General features: G+C 38.7%; 1 long non-coding RNA gene across 1 annotated transcript in view; it reads right to left on the reverse strand.

Moving 5' to 3' along the window:
* Positions 1 to 17678: 17678 nt before the first annotated feature.
* Positions 17679 to 20561, reverse strand: part of LOC137177202 (uncharacterized) — a 71649-nt gene continuing 68766 nt past the window's right edge. The window contains exon 4 of the long non-coding RNA XR_010926007.1: positions 17679 to 19291. This is a non-coding gene — a long non-coding RNA (uncharacterized lncRNA). The remainder of the gene's footprint in view (positions 19292 to 20561) is intronic.

Below are 20561 nucleotides of genomic sequence, written 5' to 3' on the forward strand. Positions count from 1 at the left end.
AAGAAATAAGTTTCATAAACATTTTGCTCTGATGGTTTTTTCTTACACTAGTTTCCTCCCAGGGACCCCAGCTGGTAGTCCTTGTAAGTTAAATACATTGGTAGGATGAGGGTTAACCTTATGTACAGTACATTTCATACACCCAAGATGAGTCGTTGACTGGCTTTAGAGATGGACTAATATGTACATGCATGATATTCTATTATCTAAAGCTATGAACTGTCATTGCATGAAAGCCTTGTTTCCTTGAGCCAACCGGTCTAAAAAATGAGCTGCATGCAGTGAGTGCCTTGCAAATCTATGATAATTTCCTTCTAAGATCGATAAAGATATGCAGAGCTCATTTGCATAAAATATATTAGGCCATGAGCAATGGCCTGTGCCTAAGTTTGCCTTTAAAAGTGATATTTCACTTTGTTAGTGCATTTTCAATCTGTAGCATGAGTGCCCCCATATACAGTATGTTAATGAACAGTCAACCCCTGACAAGTTCCACTATGGAAATCCATAGTCATTAATGTTCGGGCTCTTCTCATCAGAAATTACAAACAGGCAAAATTAGTTAAGTTATAAAAAATCAATGCAAAAACATTATCACCCTCTGCACTGCAGTGGTTCAGATCGGTTCTATGGAAGTTCAGTAAGTTCAGTTGCAAATGTGTTGGATTTACAGATAAAAAATGCATTGTCACTGAGGCACTGGGGATGTTTATCTGTTAATGAAATCATATGGTGATACACATGTTTGTCAGATATGTTCTGCTAAACAGCTGCAGATTCACATATGGACACTGACTACATCATATTTTCTTACCACCTCTACTCAAATGGGCTTGATTCCAATCTTGTCATTCCTCATGTAATCCCACATTGGCATTACATGAGGCTGATTCGGCGCTGAGCTGCAGATACTATTAAAACAAAACTCTTGGTTTTATCTGGATGATTTGCTCGAGTGTGGAAGCAAATACTCTCCGATGCCAAAATATTAGTATTGGCAGGGTGGATTGTGTTTGCATGTTTCTATCTGTCTCTACCACAACTGATGGTTGTACTTATCCAACACCGCGGAGCTCTAATTCTCATGTGTTAAATGATTTCCAAGTCTTTCTCTTCTCTCGGCTGAATATAATATTATTAGGAAGCAGGAAGCAGTTATATTTGTAACTTCAGTTCTGCACATTTTATTCTGTCATCAGTTGATTGTCGTTGGAGAAGGGGCTGTAGATGCAAATTTGCCAACCTTCTGACATGTCACTGCTGTAGGCCAGTAAGCAGTTCCATAATATTGATTGCAAGTGTGTAAAAGTGAATGGGTTTACAACACAGTGCAGGTTCATTTAAATTGATTATCAATACCTGTGCCATTGATATGATCTGGATCAGTGTTTTAAATCCTGACATGCCAGTCATGTTGATGTTGTTTACACAGATGGGTAACCAGACTGGCATCTCTGATGGAGGCCTGAGTTGAAAACCCTCTTTAACTGTTTGATCAGTGAGTGGTTGAACTAATGCAGCTTGGCACAAAATAGTGCTGAAACGTTCCCAAATGTGCAGCTGAAAAGTGGATGGCAGGCAGGCAATGTTCATGAAGTCAGCTCAGGAATAATTATTGCTTTTAATTCAGATGATTCTGCACTATTGTGTCTTCTCACTGATTGTAATTTAAAGAAATTTGCTCTCGGAGGGAAGATGTATTATGTTGTCTGTGTTGTAAAATAGTATCTTAACAGTATCAAGCTATAAGAGAATTAAACCAAATATAAAATCAACACAGAATTTTAAAATATTATAAAGTGCATCCACTGTATATACCTACAGTAAGGTGGTATACCAGTAGAATAAAACAGAGCCCTTATTAAGAGAATGTATATCTTGTCTGTGACTGTTTTAGTTATCCAGGGCATACATCCAAAAGGACACAGATGTCACAGATTTGACGTGACCCAGATGTTCCAGAGTTTGCACAGCCACTGAAACATGGGATGCATTTGAACAGTAAAAGAGATCAGGATTCTACCCATCTGTGCACATAGTGCACATCACAACTGGCAGCTATTTAGGTATATGGGACAATGCATGTGTGCAGCTGATAAAAACAGTTTCAGTAGGGAAGACTGCAGCACTGATGGGTAACCTTGTGGATGCCATTCCTAGAAAAATAGTCATACAAACACACAGGCTTCACAGTATCATATGACCACATATCTATTCATTTATGCATCTGTCATGCATAGGAAGCACTGTGACATAGCACATGGCATGATGGAAACATGTCAACTAACACAACTCATTTTCTTTTCAATCATCTGGTAGAATTTGAGGCCAGGCAAAGACTGAAACATACAGCTTTAGAAATGTGCCAATTTCTACAAAGAAGGTAGAACAGAAGAAAGTATAACACACAGTAAAACAGAGTCCGCATAAAAAAAAAAAAAAATCAAAAAAAAAAAAAATCAGAAAGCTGGGGCCAGAAAAAAAAACATCTGACTGCGCTGATTCCTTCCCAATCCCAAGAGAGCAAGCGGAGAGAAACCCAAAGACGTGTCGGCGATGATAAAAAAGTAACTTGAGTGACACAGCAAAGTGAAGACAAGACACAAACGAAGATGGGTTTGAAATTTAACAAAGTCTGTACCCTGAAAACAAAGTGCCTCCCCATTAATTTTCCGCCCAAATCTTTAATGAAATGCAAATCAAACATTCCATGAATTTGATTAATCTCCGAGGGTGGCCGAGGCCTGCTGGCTGGAACAGTAGGAGACCCGTTGGCAGTGTTGTTCTGATCTACTCAGCTATTGCTCTGCAATGATTCATTTATTTAATTGGCATAAACTAGAAGATTCTGTTTTTCTCTCTCTTCTCACCCTCTGTTTCACACCCATAAACATGCATGCACTTTGGCTGGATCTGTTGTTTATTCTCATCAAAGAGTAACGAGAAACTCACTTGTCAGTGCTCTTTCGTCAGGTCAGGGCTCACCTTTGAGATGCTCATTCCACTGACTGTGTATCGGCTTTTATACACATCAATGAGACAGTCAGATGGCGTACGTGCATCTGTTGTCATTCATTCTTTTTTTTCTCTTCCCACTTAATCCCTTTAGGGTCACGGCAGGGTTAGAGCATATCCCAGCGTGCACTTGAAGGAAGAAAAGTCTTCACATGTTGGTCTTTTACATAATCTGACAACCATTCTGCCTAGTGACAAAATTCGTTTATATTTTCATGTGTTTTTTTCTTTAAATTCATTTCAAGGTTCAATATTTCAGTCAACAAGTAATGCTGTCAGTAAGTGTGAAAAAGAATCCAGCTCCTGTCTTTGTGAAGTTACTTAAGTGTGATGGACATAGCTGCGGTCTTTGATGTAATTAAGAAGTTACCCTCAGTTCATTTTATTAATGGTTCCTGAGTATAAGTACCTGATGGCTATCAGACGTCAACATCTGCCCCTTTATTCCCATAATATCAAGCAATTTTCGGGTCATTTCCTGCAATTACGTCAGATTAAAGGCTCGCTTAAGTTGCGCTGCACTTTGCTTGAAAGGTTCAGAGGCTTGTGTTTTCAACCATTTCAGATGCTCAGTGAATTTGAATGAAACAAGTTTGAATGACATTATTCTCATATAGACCAGTCATGTAGCCCAAACACACTGCTACAAATGTGCTTGATGTGAATGCACCTTGAGAGTCTTATCTCAGATTTATTTGTTATCGATGGATATGACCCTTAGCTCTTCTCATGTTTGTTTATAGTGAAAATTATTTGCAAATTGGCTCTCTTAAAACTCCAGAGAAAGCCGCCCCCGACTAACGGGTGGCGGCGGTGGCGCTCAGTTTACTGGCAATCAGTCCTTTTCATGGCCATCAGAGGGAATGTTGCCAAGCTGACTTTATAGTTCAGACAATAGCTTGAAAGTACCCCAGCTAATTGGAGTAGTTGCTATTGTGCAGTCTGTGTGCTTATATCATACTTAATAGGTCCAGTGCAAGTTTTGCAACTTCAAAACGAGGACTTTTATGATGGGTTTTTTTCCTATGTATGACTTGCAGAAAGGGTTGTGTAGTAAATTTAAGGTGCAGGAAAGGATGAACATAAGGATTTAGCATGTATTTGTGTGTGCTGTGTTTGAATACAGTATGAAGTAAGATTAATGAATAGAATATCCTCACATTTGTCAGAATGTATGATTTAGTGATCCCACTGCATTCTCTGTTAAGCCTTTCTAATTAAGAAAGCCGCACAAATCAAAGCCCCAGGTGTAGTTAAGGATCAAGAGGTTACAGCTGACAGATTAGTTGGTGAATTTTGGCATGAACAGGCACGCAAAGAGGGTGACACATGAGAGATGGAAGGGGGGAAATTAAACTGATTACAATAGTACAATGTAAAGAGCTTTGAGTAAAGTCAGCATTTGGTGCTGTAATGTTATAACGGCAGATCATCACAGGCGGAAATGATCAAGCAGGATTATGGAAGCCATTTTACAGCAAGTTAGAGTTTGAGATTAGATCTAGTGCCTCGGCCAGGATGTAGTCATCCTCTGCCCTGGCTGCTTCACAGTGAGTGCTGTCATCTATAGATCCATCGGCTTTAGAGTTGGATGTGGCTGTGATATAAATTTTATCATATCAGCTGTATTTTTTTTGACAGAAATAGATTCTAATAAATATATCTGTTTAATGTTGGTAAAAAAAAAAATTGCAGCTGAGTTGATTTGGTATCTATTTCACAGAGGGAGCAACAGGGAGACAGATAAATATGAATATAAATGTTTGTTTCTGGTGTGCAAGATCTGGTCATCATTTCCAAAATCCTCCTATTATTTGACCACTCCGGAACAAAATGGAGACACAAACCAAACCAAACAACAGGCATCTCATGAACCAAGTGAGCTTCCTTAAGTAGATAAGGCGTTTTTCTCCTCAGCCACAACCTTGACATGTTGTTCTCAGCAGAGGTGGGAAATTATTGTCCAATAGCTCTATTTTCCAACATTTGCAGAGATTTAACTCAGTTTTCTGGGTACAAGTCTGCACTTTAACTTCAGTATTTTTCAAAGTAATTGATCTTATTTTTTGCCTAAGAATTACATATTTTCTATCACGACAAAATTTCAATAAGTATGCCATTTTGAATAATGATACAACTTGATCCATTGAAGACCCAATGGAGACTAGGACCCAGGAAGATTAAGTCTGCAAGGGCTCAGGGCTGCCCCGTTGTGAAATTGAAGTGTGGTTGAGGCTTCTCTCATGGATTTATTGAGCCCTTATTGCACACTTTCTGTAAGTCTTCAATCCTGCAGACTTTCTTGGGAGAATACTCAGTGTTCTTGGTGGTTAAATGTTGAAATAGTAGCAGGGGAGATCCAAACTCAAAAACAAAGCTGCCAAGAACAAGTTTGCTTGCACATACCAGCAAGCATAGTGTGTACATATTTACTATATGAAGGCATAATTATTTTGATGATCAAAATCATTCAAATACCTTCACTAATCATGCATGTGACATCATTTAAAGTGTATGAGGGTTCAGTGATTCTGCCCCTTTACAGAGGTAAACAGAAAGCTTCCCCAGACCCCTGTCCAAGAATGACATATCAAATTATCCCCAATAATCCCACCAAAATTGGTAATCCAGAAACATATATTTCAAACCCTTAAAAGCAAGAAATCTGTCGATAGCAGTAAGATTTGCTCATTCTCCATATTTGAAGGCTAAGCTGAGGTTATAAACAAAGGCATACATGAGTTTTTAAGAAGAACAGACTTGATCCCAGAGCAGCTTTCTAATGTACTCCGGATTTTAAATTAAACCAGGGAATTGCTGTTTTACCTCACAGCCATCTGACAGCAGGAATGGCTTTTGCTTCTCAGGTGAAAGCTTGGCTGAAGGACAAGGGCGTCTCTGAACACAGTGAGCACAGTGAGTCAGACAGATGAAAAGAACAATTTTTTGAAATTCTGTCCCGAGCTATTCTGTATGGATATGATATGTGGATGATTTCACTGATGGGAACATTGAGAAAGCTGTAAAATATCTAAATTCTATATAATATTTAAAATCTTGCTGTGGTTATATTCTTCTTTATTACATCAATGCATTATTTAGCTTGCTCTTGTCCTCTTTGCACAATACCAAGCTACAGCAGCCAAATACCTAAAAGCCCATTTTGGTTTATTTCTTCCTTTCTGCCAGCTGTGCTTTTCTGTCATGCACACTTTAAAATCTGTTTATTCTTTCAGTATGACAGGTCACGCTTACAGGCTAAACATTATCCTACTAAGCCAAAGTGCTGGTGCCAAAAAAGGCAAAAGCAAGTTCATCACAGTCAGCACCATAATGCAAAGACTATGAACAGAGATGACCAATAACTTTTGGAAAACAGGATCTTGTTTCAAACATTTTTTTTTTCATAGGACAGGGAAAGCAATGTTCGATTTTTAGTGGCACATAATCTGAACAAATAGGAAAGCAGATAAAAAAGAAGATCCTGTCAATCCTGTGCTCCAGGCAGACTGGAACAATAGGTCAGAGTATCAGGGGATTTGAAAAAGACAAATTCTTTGGTATGATTTTTGTGTTCTTCTTCTTGACATCTTGACCAATTTCATTCAGTTTCCATAAGTCATGTTGTTTTAGTAGAGGTTTGGCGTTTCATTAACATAAGACTTGCACATTTCCCTCTCTTGACATACCATACATAGCAGTGCAGAGACCCAAGCCACACCAAAAGGTAAAGAAGTTTGATAGTGAATATAATTATTTTTTCCCCTGATGTGACATCAGACCAAGGAGCAGTTCACAATGGCTTGTTTTAATATGTTAATCTCATGAAAAAGCTGTGATACAGTGAGGAATAACATGTTTATGCGTTAACATGGCCTTCCTCTCTCTCAACTACAAGGCCAAAATGTTTACATAAAAATATTTCTTTTAAATTCACTGAGCACATCCATGCCTTCCAGAAGATCTCTTTATATATTTTATAGTTCCACTCAGAGCAAAATGCACATTCATGCTCCCGGGAGGATAGACCCTTTTGAATTTTATTAATGACCCCATGGTTCTTCCCCTAAGGTCACCCAAAGGTTTAATATGTATCCCCACTGCTGGAAAGGCCCTCAGAACAGCAGACTACTAATTATGTTGTTTGTGCTATCAAATGTCTTTCGCAGTGTGGGGTATAAAGATTATTGCAGCCTCTAGGGGCCACTAGCTAGGCTTTGCATTTTCAGTTTTGTTGTGATAATAGTCCCAGAGGAAAAAAAAACTGTTTTTTTCACTGACTGTCTGTCAAGGGGGTCAAAGGTAAGGAAATGATAGTGATTCTTTGCCCTGCTCAAAGGCATTTTATAAAGGTAGATGATTTGTTTTTGCAGAGGACTGAATGATTCTCTCCTAATTGCTATGCTACCCTGCTTCACCTCTTGAGTTTTAATTTTGAAATAATTCGCCTGTTTTAGAGAGAGTATCTTTTGGGTAACTTTCAAAGTACATGTTGACTGTGTCAGTCATAAAATATAGCAGCCAATTACTTTTAGTTAACATAGCCAGTGCAACGCTTCTTTTAACAAATGCCAAATACTCTTTGTTCTGAATGTTGTTACACTCATATTGTCATAGTTTGGTGCAAATTAGGGTCTGACACGTCCCCCCTGAATACTCACAGTGTCACTTCTTCTCCTTAAATTGCCAATCTGTCTCTGTGATATTGACTTTTAAATTGTGGTGCCCCATCTTCTACATGTCAACACGCCAGGATGAAATAGAGGGCGTCCATCACTGACTCAAAACCAATTGAAGGGAGAAAACTTTGCCAACATGCCAAACTCATTTGAACTTTATTAAAATTGCAGTGAGAGGGGCGGTTATGGGGTTGAATTAGGGCTGAGACAAGCTGTACATTGAGGTCAGTCAGGGTCAGTGGAATCTAGTAGGTGCTCAGAAAATGCTTAGATAATCAATTGCCCTTCAGACCTCTGTAGAATACAGCAGAGATGGGCCCTTAACATCAAAGACGCCAACAATGTTGCAGCTTATCAGCTTACAGCCTCCTTATACTTTTCATCAGAAAACAATGACTTCAAAAGCGTAAATCAATAGTTAATTATATGCTGCATAAACATAAATACAGTTGCAGTTGTTCACTGCAGAGGCACTGGGCCAAGGACTAGGTTCTGCTCTGCTCGCCCATGTGAGTATTTTTCAGCGTCACTCTTATTAATCTTCAGAGGATAAGGTTAACCTTGTGCGTGTGTCTTTGAGTGTTGCTGTCTTACTACCACCGACTGCCTGGTTATGCAAGTGGAACACTGAAATCCGAGTGGTTATACACACATCATGTCTCAGCTGTTGCACTGAGTGGAATCTAATATGAGGCATAGTGTAGTACTTGACCTTATCATATTCAACGATTACATGCAGCACTGAAAAATTGAAATGCTCCTGCTATGGCATTGAAAATCTTTTATATGTTGTGTCTTCAGAAAATATTTAACCTCTCTGAAATGTTCTGAAGCATTCTTTTTTTTTTTTTTTGATTTTTTGCAGTTAACAATCTAAACAAAATACTACAACTACAAATATAGACTATGTTTTACTTCTGTTTTTCATTGTTAAGAAATACATACATTTATTATATGAATATAAAATTTAGTAACACCTCAAATTGATGCTTCATAAGCCTCTTTGCCAGCAACTACAGCTTCCAGTATTTTTGGATATCTCTGTATGCGCTTGGCACATTTACAGTTTTGGGTTTGTTCCCATCATTGTTTGCAGATTTGCTCAACCCATAATCAACTACCTTACCCCTTTCAAGAACCTCCACATTGTTCTGAAATCACTGCAGTATTGATTTTGGCTGTTTTAGGTTACAAGCTGAAGTCTTTAGGTCAAAAGTGAAAAGTCTGCAAGGTTATTGATACTCTGAAAAAGACTTAAGGATTTATCTGATGTTGGCTCCATGAGAAGCACCTCCACAGCCTGATTCTGCCACCACCATGAAGTTATTGCGCCTGTGCCCGGCTCCCTCCAGGCACAACATTTTGCCTTCTAAGAGTTTCATATTTCAGTTTATCAGACAACAGGATCTTTTGTGCATGCTCTCAAGGTCTGCCACTGCATTATTGCAAAGTCTGGGCTGCTATAGCGCTTTTTATTTAAGAGCAGCTTACCTTTCGTCGCTATCTGCCCTCACAGCCCGGCCTTTTAAAGTTTGACTTCCGGCAAAAATCTTCCACCACAGACAAGGAGCTCTATAGTTCTGTCAGAAGTTCTTGTCACCTCCTTGACCATTGTTTTGTTTGGATTGTTTTGTTTTTCCTTATTTCTTAATGGTATAGTTTCTGATTTGACATGCACCGTCCTCTATGGATTTGAGTATGTATTTCATTTGAAGTCATGTCTCATCATCTCTCAAGGGTAAAGTAATTTTGCTGCAGCTATACTTCAAATTGTCAGTGCAAATGGATCCAGTACTCGCTCAAAAATTCATGCAAAATGCAGAAAGAAATAAAGGAGAAATCATTCCCAGTGCTACATGGCCCATACAGTGTGTAAGCCTATGATGTGAGCTGGATAAAAGCAATGTGTGAACCCATTACTGGATATTTTTTGGATTAAATAAAAGAATTGTCGAGCGAGAATGGGTTCTGCTGTGTGCTCTCTTTCCTGTAGAGGAGCGCAGAGGTAAAAATCACTCGTTATTTCTGAGCGGTGAATCTGAATCATGCACTGACCTTTCTGAAGGTGACCTTTCTAAAAAATCTAAGCCACAGAACAAGAGTGTTTAGTTTGTAGATTGTCCCGCAGCTTTGGAAATGTTTCATATGCATGGTGTTTAGATGAGCATTGGAGGTTGTTTATTAGTCTTCCTAACAGTGGTACAAAGATTCATCTCGAAAGTCTAATCCCAAATTTGTGTGCACTGAAGTGTCATTTCAGTACAGAAGAAAACTATTGGGGTGAAACTGATGGCACATTCTTGTGCCCCAGAAAGCTCCTCTCTTGTGTTTACTTGCTCAGTCTGCTGATGCCACTGCCTCTAGCTACGTCTACGCTTTTTCCTTGCTCCCTCCCACAACCTCAGCATCTACCTGCATAGATTATTTATTATTATGATTATGATTATGATTATTATTAGGTGTAGACACAAAATACACTTGGTTAGGGTTAGGGAAAGATCATAGTTTGGGATAAAATTATCACTTTAAACGTGGTTTCTCCTTCCTTAAAGTTACCCAACCTTGGTTGTCATGGCAACAGTAAACAACATGACAATCATTGTCCCGACTCACGGTTGGAAACATGACATTCGTGGTTGACAACAGGAGGCAAACAGCACTCTTTTTGCCATCAACTATCTAGCCATCCACCCAACCCGTCTTCTCCTAATAAGGCAAATTCCCCCGGTCATAATTACTACGGCTGCTAGATGGCATAAATGTAACTATGTATCATTTTTGCCGGCTGAATTTTACTGTTGTATTTCTTGTTTGGGTGGGCTGGGCTTGCAACACATCAAAACCTCTCTGCCTAAAGTTTAGAAAGCATGATGAAGTGCATGCGAGAGAATTTTTTTTTGTCCTTCCCCTTGAGGAAAATGTTTGAGAATATCAAAACATTCTAAGTTTGTCTAAGGCAGAGTTTGTTGGTGTGTTCTTCATGTTTGATGTATTTCACATATCCCACTAATGGTTGAACCAAAAAAAAAAAAATCATACATGTTGAAGGTATGTCTCCTAATTAACCTAATTAAGGTAAAAGCTGCTGTTTTGCCCTGAAAGAGATGTTACATTATTGCATTATCTAACATTATCCTCTGCTATACTCTCCTTTCCAATGATATCGAAAGCCACAGCAAAATCATCAGTGTTAAGGTGTAAAAAGAAGCAATATACCTGCAAGTCCACCTCCACCAGACCTAATTTATCACTTGATATTTTTGAACATCCACCTAGAACTATATGAGACCTGTAAGCGAACCAAGAGCTCTCCAATCACGCTGGTTTAATCCAAATAATTGTCACCAAAACATCTACACTTAGTAACAGTGGGGGAAAAAAAAAATATCTTTGAACCATCTCACTCTTGAAATAGCTATTTCCTGCACTTCGTTTGCCATTGAAATCCACTCTGTCTTATTTTTCTCGTCCTGCAGATTAGTCACAGCAGGTGCCCGTTTTCCCTAACATTAGGGAATAAAGAACAGGCTCTCCAGCTCTGATGAATCAAATAGCTGCTGGTTTCTGATCCTCAGGAATTGCCGGCTGATGCCCGGTACACGCACCCCTCGTACGTGAGACTGCGCGAGAGTGTGTGTGGGTGTGTGTATGCATAATGTCCACACCCAGTATTGTAGCAGCCAGCAGATTAGTTCACCCAGCACCAGCTTGCACACCTATGATAAATTATTCCCCTTGTTTGTCCGCCACCGTTGTGCATGCTGTTCCTTTCTTTTGTGCGAATGAACTCTGCAAGAAGCGTGAACTCAAGCAGGGTTGGGAACAGGAGAACGGACATGGTTGAAGTCTGCACGATCAAGGCTTAGTCTGTTAGAAAAAAAAAGGGAACGTAGTTTGAAGATGCATTATTTGTAAGTGTGTGATGTTGCAGCAGGTTTGCTTGTTCAACAGCTGCTTGTCAGCTCTTTGTGCTTATCAAAAAAGGTGGTGGCATGTTAACAAAGACCTGAAAGTTGCTGTCTTTTAGGGATTCTTGCATAAAATATGGATGATCATAGAAATGAATAAAGAAACAAAAGCATCAAAAGTGATGTGACTTTAAACATCCCGTCACCTTGTCCACCTTTTTGCACGCCTTTGAATGTCTGTTGAACCAGAGTTGCTTAACATCCGCTTACTTGGCGTATACATAAACATGAGTTGAACCGCGCTTTTGACGTCTCTGCCCTCTCTTTACTTTCAGTTTTTCCAGAGCTGGTTTCATGCTAATCATATGCACCTGTTGAGAGGTTGCTGCCCCTGCCACTCCCCCACACTTCTGCAGACGTCAACCACCCGCTGACTTTGTCCCAGGATAGATGTCGTGCATGAGGATGACTCGGGGGACAATGCGCCCTTTTTGCATAGAATAAAGATGAAGTTTCATTTGCTCTTGTAAAGTAAGTTAAACAATGAAGCAAGAGTTTTGGGATTCAGATAAAGCTATTGCAAATACAGGCTGATTGGGGCTACATGCTCAGTTTGAAAGGTTTTGCTCATTTTTTTTATACATTCTTAATTGCTTGAAGGTGGATCGAGGTTGAGGTGCTTCTCCACTTGATATCCACAATTCTTACTACAAATGACTCAGTCTAGTTATATAAAAGTCTAGTTTTGTAGTTAAGGAATGCAGCAACATTACATTTGAGAGTCTAATCTGGTTGTTCTCATCATTAAAATCTGTTTACTCTCCACAAATCTTCAGTCGTGAATTCTGCTCCAAATACAGATCCAGATATTGGATGTTTTTCTCTCCTCAAAATAATGAGTCAGACTGCTAATGTGGTCCAGATGATGCACTTTGTTGTCTGGGTTTTTTTTTTTTTTGTTTTTTTTTTTGTCGTCTGGGTTTTTTTTCTTTTTTTGTGTGTATGTGTGTGTGTGTGTGTCACAATCATTTGGGAAATGATTCTCTCCATCTTTCGGATCACTAGAATGACCCATCTGTCATTTTGCATGCTCTCCCATCTTATGTAATTAGAGAGAAATTACCAAGAAATCAGGATGTGCATGCTTCCACAACAGATAATCAAAAGTCTTTTGAAATGTAATGAGGAGAGGAAAGTGACTCAGAGCAAAAGATTTTATCTGCAAAGTGCTAAAGATCTAGGGTTATGTATTCAACAAGTATGTAAAGGACAAAATAGATTGTTTTATCTGAATCCCAAGTGAAATATATATTTTAGGATTTTGGGTGCGGTGGTTAAAGTGCTGAGTGACAGTTTGGGACAGGATGTGAACCCTGGTGTCCAATCAAAGGCAGCCGTTGTGTGTGTGCCCATTAATGTAGTTCTCTGCTCCACAATCAGAATCTCACACTATGTTATGAAGCTGTTTGAACAAAAAACTGTCATTTTTTGTTTTTTTTTCTCTGGGAAGTACTTCACAGCTTCTTTATTGGTGAAATCAAATCTAATGAGATTTGACAGGGAGAAAAAGAAGACGAATTTTAACTCAAAGTCATCACTTAGTAGCTTTGTTTTTTTTTGGGGGGGGGGGGGGGGGGGGGGGGGGGGGGGGGGGGTTTGTTTTGTTTTCTCCGAGCTTTCAACCACATCTCACTTTGGTTACACCTGGCTAAGCTCCATTCACTGATGAAAACACTTTTGAGTTGACATAATTTTGTCAAAAAAGAAGAAGAAGGAGAAGCAAAAGATCAATAAAATAAGCTGAACAAAATGATTAAGAATAAACAGTAGACAAGAGAAAGAAGATGAAGCAGAGCAGAGAGTGGAGGGAAGTGGAGAAATAATGAGGAGAAGAAGAAGAGGATAAAAAATGTTACACATCTTTTTTTTAAATGAGATGGTTACTAGTTATCAGCTAATATGCCAACATGTAGAGAAAGTGATATGCAAATTACAAATTTATACTCCTCATCGAGGCTGCTTCTGCAATAATGCCTTTTGCAACCTTGTAAACTCAATAAAATCATAAAATAGATTGTGTTTGCCAATGCATGAAGAATGGTTTGGACCGTAGGAAGTTGTCACTATCTTCCATACAAATGGGCTGTCGAGATATGATGGAGACACTAATAGATTTCCAGTTTCCCTGAATGCACATGAATTATTGAATTCAAGTGTTTCTTCAATCCAGTATATGATAAATTTCAAACATCATCAGTTGCCTTAATGATTTATAATTTATCACATAGCTGAGTCACAGTGTGTATTGTTCATGATTATCAATGTAAAACAAGTCTCTTTATTGTTTTCCAGATAAGATATCAGGCTGCTGAGGGTTAGATGGAGCTATTTCTTTTAACTAATGAAGTACTGTAAAGCGTTTCTGCAGCCCCTGTTTTGCAGCCTGATCTCATCTTTTTTTTTTTTTTTTTTTTTGCCTGAGATGACGTCCTGCTGTTTACCATCTCTGCCCGTTATTTACAAGTCAGTGTTTGGACAATAAATTGTGCTTCTCTCTCGGCTTCTGCTGACCTCCACACAAGATGAAAGAACCTTCAAGATTCTCCAGTTTGTGTCTGCGTGGGCACTCTGTCACACAGATACTTTTGTCATCATTACTGTTCAGCAGGATCACATCGGTCAGGAGCTGGGGTACCCACACTTTTCACTGATCTGTCCAGGGTGGTAGCACAAGTCTGTCTCAATCAGTGCGTGGATGTGTACAATAAGAACCTGATCCTGACTAGATAAAGGCGGTAATGCAATTAGTGCAGCGTGAGTTTCTGATTAAATTTGGAAAGGAAAGAGAACTATGTAATCTGGTACAAAATATAGAGAAAATAAAAAAGTTAGAGACCGTTAGTTAGCAATTTTAGCAGATGAACTCCTCTCTTTAAACCCAAGTAAATATGAATTTATTAATCATTAATTTTTGGAAACTTTCTGCTTTACGGATGATGAATTGGATGCTGACAAAATATCACATTTTTGCATGTTTCGCTGACAGGTTGTGCACTGACTAAATGATTTTCAGCAATTAATTTGGTGTGTACCAATTGAAGACTATCTCCATGTTCCCTAGAATAAGCACCAAATTGTATGTGTCTTTCCAGGAAATGTACAGTTACATATCAGTTGCGCTTGTAACATAAAGCTTTGGAAATTCATCACTAATGAGCCTTGTCAGCTACTACACATCCATCCAGACAATTGGGGTTACTGGGAATATTTATTTAAAGTAAAAAAAAAGAACATTAATTACAGAATGTCTTCAGGGAGGAAAAAGATATAAAACATTGACATTTCAATGTTAATCTAATCAGCATCTAAGAGACAATGTTTACCAACCGGCTATGTTCCGTGGCAGTGCATGGTGTAGCGTTAAACAGCAATTAAAATCAATAAAACTGACAGATTTAGAAGACATTTATGTTTCACGGCAGCAATACGGTGTCATGCACTTAACATAAAAATGGTAGATATAGAACATAAGCATGAATTAACATTTCATTTCAGTTCATTGTTCAGTCTGAAATCATGTTCATCTTATTTGTTTTCTGTTTGGCAGAGGTGGTTATTTTGCCCTGAGCAATCTGTAGCGATGTATAGCACTGGTGTAGCTTTCAGTCGACACATAGGCTACAGTAATGGTTGCTATGAACGTGTTTTTAATGTTGATCACAGAAACATGCGGCTGTATCGATCTCATCCATGCGTCCAGGTGTTTTCATGGCTCAGACCTGAGGATGATGACCATTCTTAATGCCACCTACAAAGCTCTGATTGGAGGGATTTGCCATCAATGAGCATGACACTAGATGTAAGTGAATTACTGAAAAAAAAGATGTTGATAGCATTTCAGAGGTCTGGATTCTGGGTAAAAACATACTGATATCTCTAATAAAACACAATATAAATGACATTGGCAGTAAAACAATGCAGTGCACACACAGGAACAGTGCCATGCACTGCGAAGTAGACAATGATTAATGGGGAAATTAATGTAAACCTTTGCCAAAGGTTGCACCCTGGGCTCCTGCCATACAAAGTGAGCTAAAGCTCTTCAGTTTGTCTACCAGAGAAACGTTTAGCCCAGCAGACCATCCATACTAAAAATAACAGCCCAAAGCAGAAGTGCATGGACCAAACGGTGTGTCAGGTGCTCAATGTCTTAGAACTGCACTCCACCCAGACAGAACCTTATAATTTGGTGTTAAAATGTATGTTTAATGATAGAGGCTCTAAGGCTGACTGACTAAAGGAGCTTTTCTTCCACAAGACAATGACATCCCCTCGTATGGCGGAGTGTGAAGCCATTACCTCAGGTTTTCTGTATAATGAAAGTCCAAGGGCATGAAAAACTTTATATTTCAGTCAAGTATCATTGAATTTAAGGTTCTTCCAGGTCAGGAAGCTCAGTTTTGTACATATACATTATATATATATATATATCATAGGTACAGTGGGTTTTGTGCGTCTTATCTAACAACATTGGAGCCAGATTTATACAGACTGAATTTGATCTCTGTGTTGCATCTCTAGCGTGAGAGCAGCTGGTCAAACAGGATATGTGGGAGGATGATTGCATTCTTGCAGCCTGAGTATTGAATGTATCTAACCTTTGACATCTTTAAATGTGTTTTCTTTTACATTTAAATAAAATCATTTTTAATCTAATACTGAAGTATTAATAGTTGGATTTAGAGATTCTCTCCAGACATCTGTATACAAAGGGTTCACAACTGACTTCTTTCCACTGCGAAGAAAACACATTTGATGGGCAGGAAAATGTCAACATTCAACTGCAGCTGAGACCAAGGAGTAGTCTGAATTGCTGTCTACAAAGTCAGTACTTCAAGATCAAGTACATCAGGACTGACAAGACTGAAAGTGGAGGCAAAAACTATGCTTCTCTCGGCTAAGTTCAGAGAACACAGCTGAAGTATTTTTTCGCAGTCTATAGTGTCACAAAATATGTTGTGAGCAAGGAAAAAGACTTGTGATGATGCTCTGGTGAAGACTTTTAGAAAGAGGCCCCTGAAATGGGACACAGCTAAAGTAGACCAAGTTGAAGAGGTTTGAGATGCAGCCTAGAGACCAGAATCAAGATCTGCAGCTCTGGATATAATTATACAACAGAAGATTGAGGGCATCAGTTACTTAGGCAGACAAAATAACTCATGCAGACTAAAAAAAAAAAAAAAGATGACAAGAGGTGGCCAGTTCAGTTTCCCCATATGGCTGGGAAAATCTGGACAGGGAAGTTAATGAGAAACATGCTTGCCTTTCTCCACAATTCCCATTGAAATGTCCTTGAGCAAGACAATTAATCCCCACAAGCTCAAGAGGAACTCCTCTGAGGCTAATAGTGGAAGACTGGTCGTGCCGGGCAGCTCCCAGGTGTGAAAGTGTGTAAGTGTTTAAATGTAAAGTGGGCCCATTCTCAAAAAAACACAGCATACATGCTCAGCGAACCTTTTCGGAATAAGTGAAGGTTAGAAAAATCTATTTAAGGTTTTTGACGAGGCGGTGAGCAGAACCGAAGTTTGAGGGGATTGATCAGAGTTTGCCACTGGAACAGAAAAGCCCACGCAGCTGAATTCTGCCATTTGAGATTTCTATATATGTTCAACATCCACAGAAGGTGTCATTTCAAACAAACATCAAGGTCTATCAGAAGTCATGGGTTATTTTAAGAGGCGAATTCTGATGGTTTGCACTTTTACACCAAAGTTAAACTCATTCAGTTGCGTCTTTGTGGGTTTTTTTTTTTTTTTATTCAGCTTTCACAAGGTCAATTACACTCAGGCACTGCCACTGCAGCCGTTCATTCAAAAGGGAAGAAGCAAAAGGGTATCAGAATGACACACGTTGTAATTTGGAGTGACGCAGGAGTGAATTAGAAAAGCCAGAGGGTAAAGAGATGACACAGTTTAACAGCAGCCATTGTGAAACATACGTGTTGGCTGCAATGTGCTTCAACTTAACATTTTTAACTACATTTACTTGCACTTACATTACAATGTACTTGCATTTAGAGATGTAATGAATAAGAAAAGGTGGAAAATCCAGTACAAGTGCCAAAAATATTTGTTATACTTCTTAGATGTGTTAGAGCACATAACCAACAAAAACATTAAAATGTAATATATCAGTGTTGGTGATTGACTTACTAGTGGAAGGGGATTTTTCACTCCAAGACACAGGTATTGATCAGAAAACCTATTAACAGCCATACTGTATTATGGTCATTTTGTACTATGAGGCATTCACATCCTACTCATTGCTCCTTTAAAGTATTGGAACTGGAAAAAAAAAAAAGACTGTAACCTCTGTTAACCTCTGTTAAATCATACTTAATTCCATTCCCTCATCATTTACGAATTATTTATAAAGCAAATGCTGCATATCACCACCATCAGAGAGATGACGAAGGTTATATCACCATCCCTCTCTGTCTTTCATACGCACAAAGCTCATACAAAGCACAGTATGCAGTCGGAACCTGTTGTGATTTCATTCCGAGTGGCTGATCCAAGCCTCTTATTGACTTTCATATCAGTGCTGTAGGTTTGGCCGGTGGGTGGGCGCCTGCCTAATTATAAATAGAATTAGCAGAGAAAGAGAGAAAGAGGTTTGGTCTAACCAACGCTGTAGGTTCAGCAAGCAAACACCCATTTCATGATCTGAAATTAGCATTTGAAATACTTTAAATGCCATCAGTATTTAGTTTGGTATAAGGAAATCTTCAGGGTAAAGTTGTAAATGCTTATGGCAAAGTGTAAATCATAGAAGATTTGACCCATTTTGGATGGAATGAACAAGGTTTAGACTGAGGTTTTGGATAAATATATTTCTACTGCTCCCAGAAGGAGTTTGAGTTCAGTGCCAACTTCAGCCCCCAAATGCAGCTAGTTCTATTCACATTTTACTGTCATTAAAATTAAGAAATGTTCCTGACTGCTCTGTTATTGACAAAACATTCCACCGCAGGACCTTGAAACTAATTGTTCTAATTAAGAAAAACAGGTTTTTGCAATACCTGGGCCACCACAGGAACTTTCCACTGACTGTAAGAGAACACAAAACATCAATTTTAGATTTGGGGTTTCTCAAAATAAGAATAGATGTACAGGTGATAGCTGCTGTCTGCCATGCAGCGGTAGATGCATTTTAATGTGCAGTAATGATTTTGTGCAATCGTGTAAACACAACATCAGCAAGGACCATTGCCCCCAACCTCATAACCCAACTAAATGCCAAGTACTCTACATCACTCCTGTTTTTTTTGTTTTTTTTCCCCCTCCTCCAAGTTATTGCAATCACAAAATGAAAAATAATCAAAGTCTGGAAACCATTCAGGAATTTGCTGGCTGAGAAAAAAAGAGAAGAAGAAAAAAAAAAAAGAAGCAAACTAGATTTGTACTTCCACCCTTTTTCAGTGTCTGTCTCTCCCTGCTTTCCCCCAGCAGTAAGAGTAAAATTATAAATCATCTCCCCGCAGACAAAATTTCATGCTTGATGGGTGAACAACTCCAGCATCTGGTGGGGTCCTGTGATGAGGTACGTTCCAAGTTTCTCCCTCTCCCAGCTTCCCCTGGGCTGATCCAGAGCATTGCCAGCATCCTGCCAAATGTTACACGCGTGCAGCTGAAATGATAAGACAAAAAAAAAAAAAAAAAAGAGGGAGATTAATATTTAGCAGGGCCCTTTTCGCTCTCAACTTGTTCTGCAGGTCTGATGGCAGCACATGTGAAATCTCCGTGGTGGATTCATGCCACATCACAAGGTGTGTGCACACCTGAAGGAGATTCTCCTCGGTGAGCGAAAAGGGGACCCTGGAGTGTGTCCAAATGTACCTTGTATCTCTTAACAACAAGCCTGGAGCCGGTGGTCGGCCTCCTGGGCTGAAACACATGATGTCAGTGATTCTGCAACAACTTTGCATTGTGAGCATTTTAACTTGTTTTTTTTAAAGTGATAGCAAAAGCAGGGCTGATTCTGAGGAGTCCAGGCAGCAGAGCAACAACGTAAACATCGCATTAATACATTGAAACTTGCACAGAACTGTATTTTTTAACCTTTCCAATTAAACTTATGATATCAGCAATCAACCAAACTGATTTTCAACTCCTTAAAGTTTTAGATTCTGATTCAAAATCTTTCCTCAACTGCAGAGAGTACAATGATTATCCTTTGCTGGTGTAGGTATTAGAATATTTTACAGTAGCTGATAAATTTATTCTGTTAGCGACACGCTAGTGTTAATGTAAAGGTCACTTGCACACAACGATCTGATTTTTTTCATTCTAGAGTGTTTGTTTTTTTTTCTTTTTAAAGCTTTTGTTTATTAGACTCAATTAATTGCACTAAATTTATCTCAAGTTGAGTTTTTAAGCAATTTAGAAAATAAATTCTAGGAAATATATGTGTAAATATGTATGTTTAACTCTACTACCACAGTTATATGCCTGACAATGTGGAGAGTGTCCAGAAACCTTTAGATCAATTAAGGACATCAAATGTACACACAATGTAATTACACAGTTAAATGAATAAAGAAAATGTTAAAATTTAAAATAAGAATTTGAAAAAACCTAACTTTTTTTGGTGGCTAGTCAAAAATGTTTTTACAGAGGGTTGGTGTGTTTGGACTCATGACCTCAGCATTTCTTAAATCCTCCTTACAGCCCTGAAATAGAACCAGTTGTGCTTTTGGCATCTTAACTTTGCTCAGACTGATTGGAGTCTTTCAAAGCCAATTATTTGTAATCCCATACTTTTAGGCTTTTCCTGTGAAAGTCTTTCTTCAGTTACAAAAAGTGGCTCTGTTTGGTTTGAATATGTTTTTCGTATGACGTGTTTCTTGATGTATGTAAATTAATTGCAGGACATTATGCTAATTATGCTAATTATGCAT

This window comes from Thunnus thynnus, chromosome 24 (genome assembly GCF_963924715.1).
Source record: "Thunnus thynnus chromosome 24, fThuThy2.1, whole genome shotgun sequence".
NCBI lineage: Eukaryota > Metazoa > Chordata > Actinopteri > Scombriformes > Scombridae > Thunnus > Thunnus thynnus.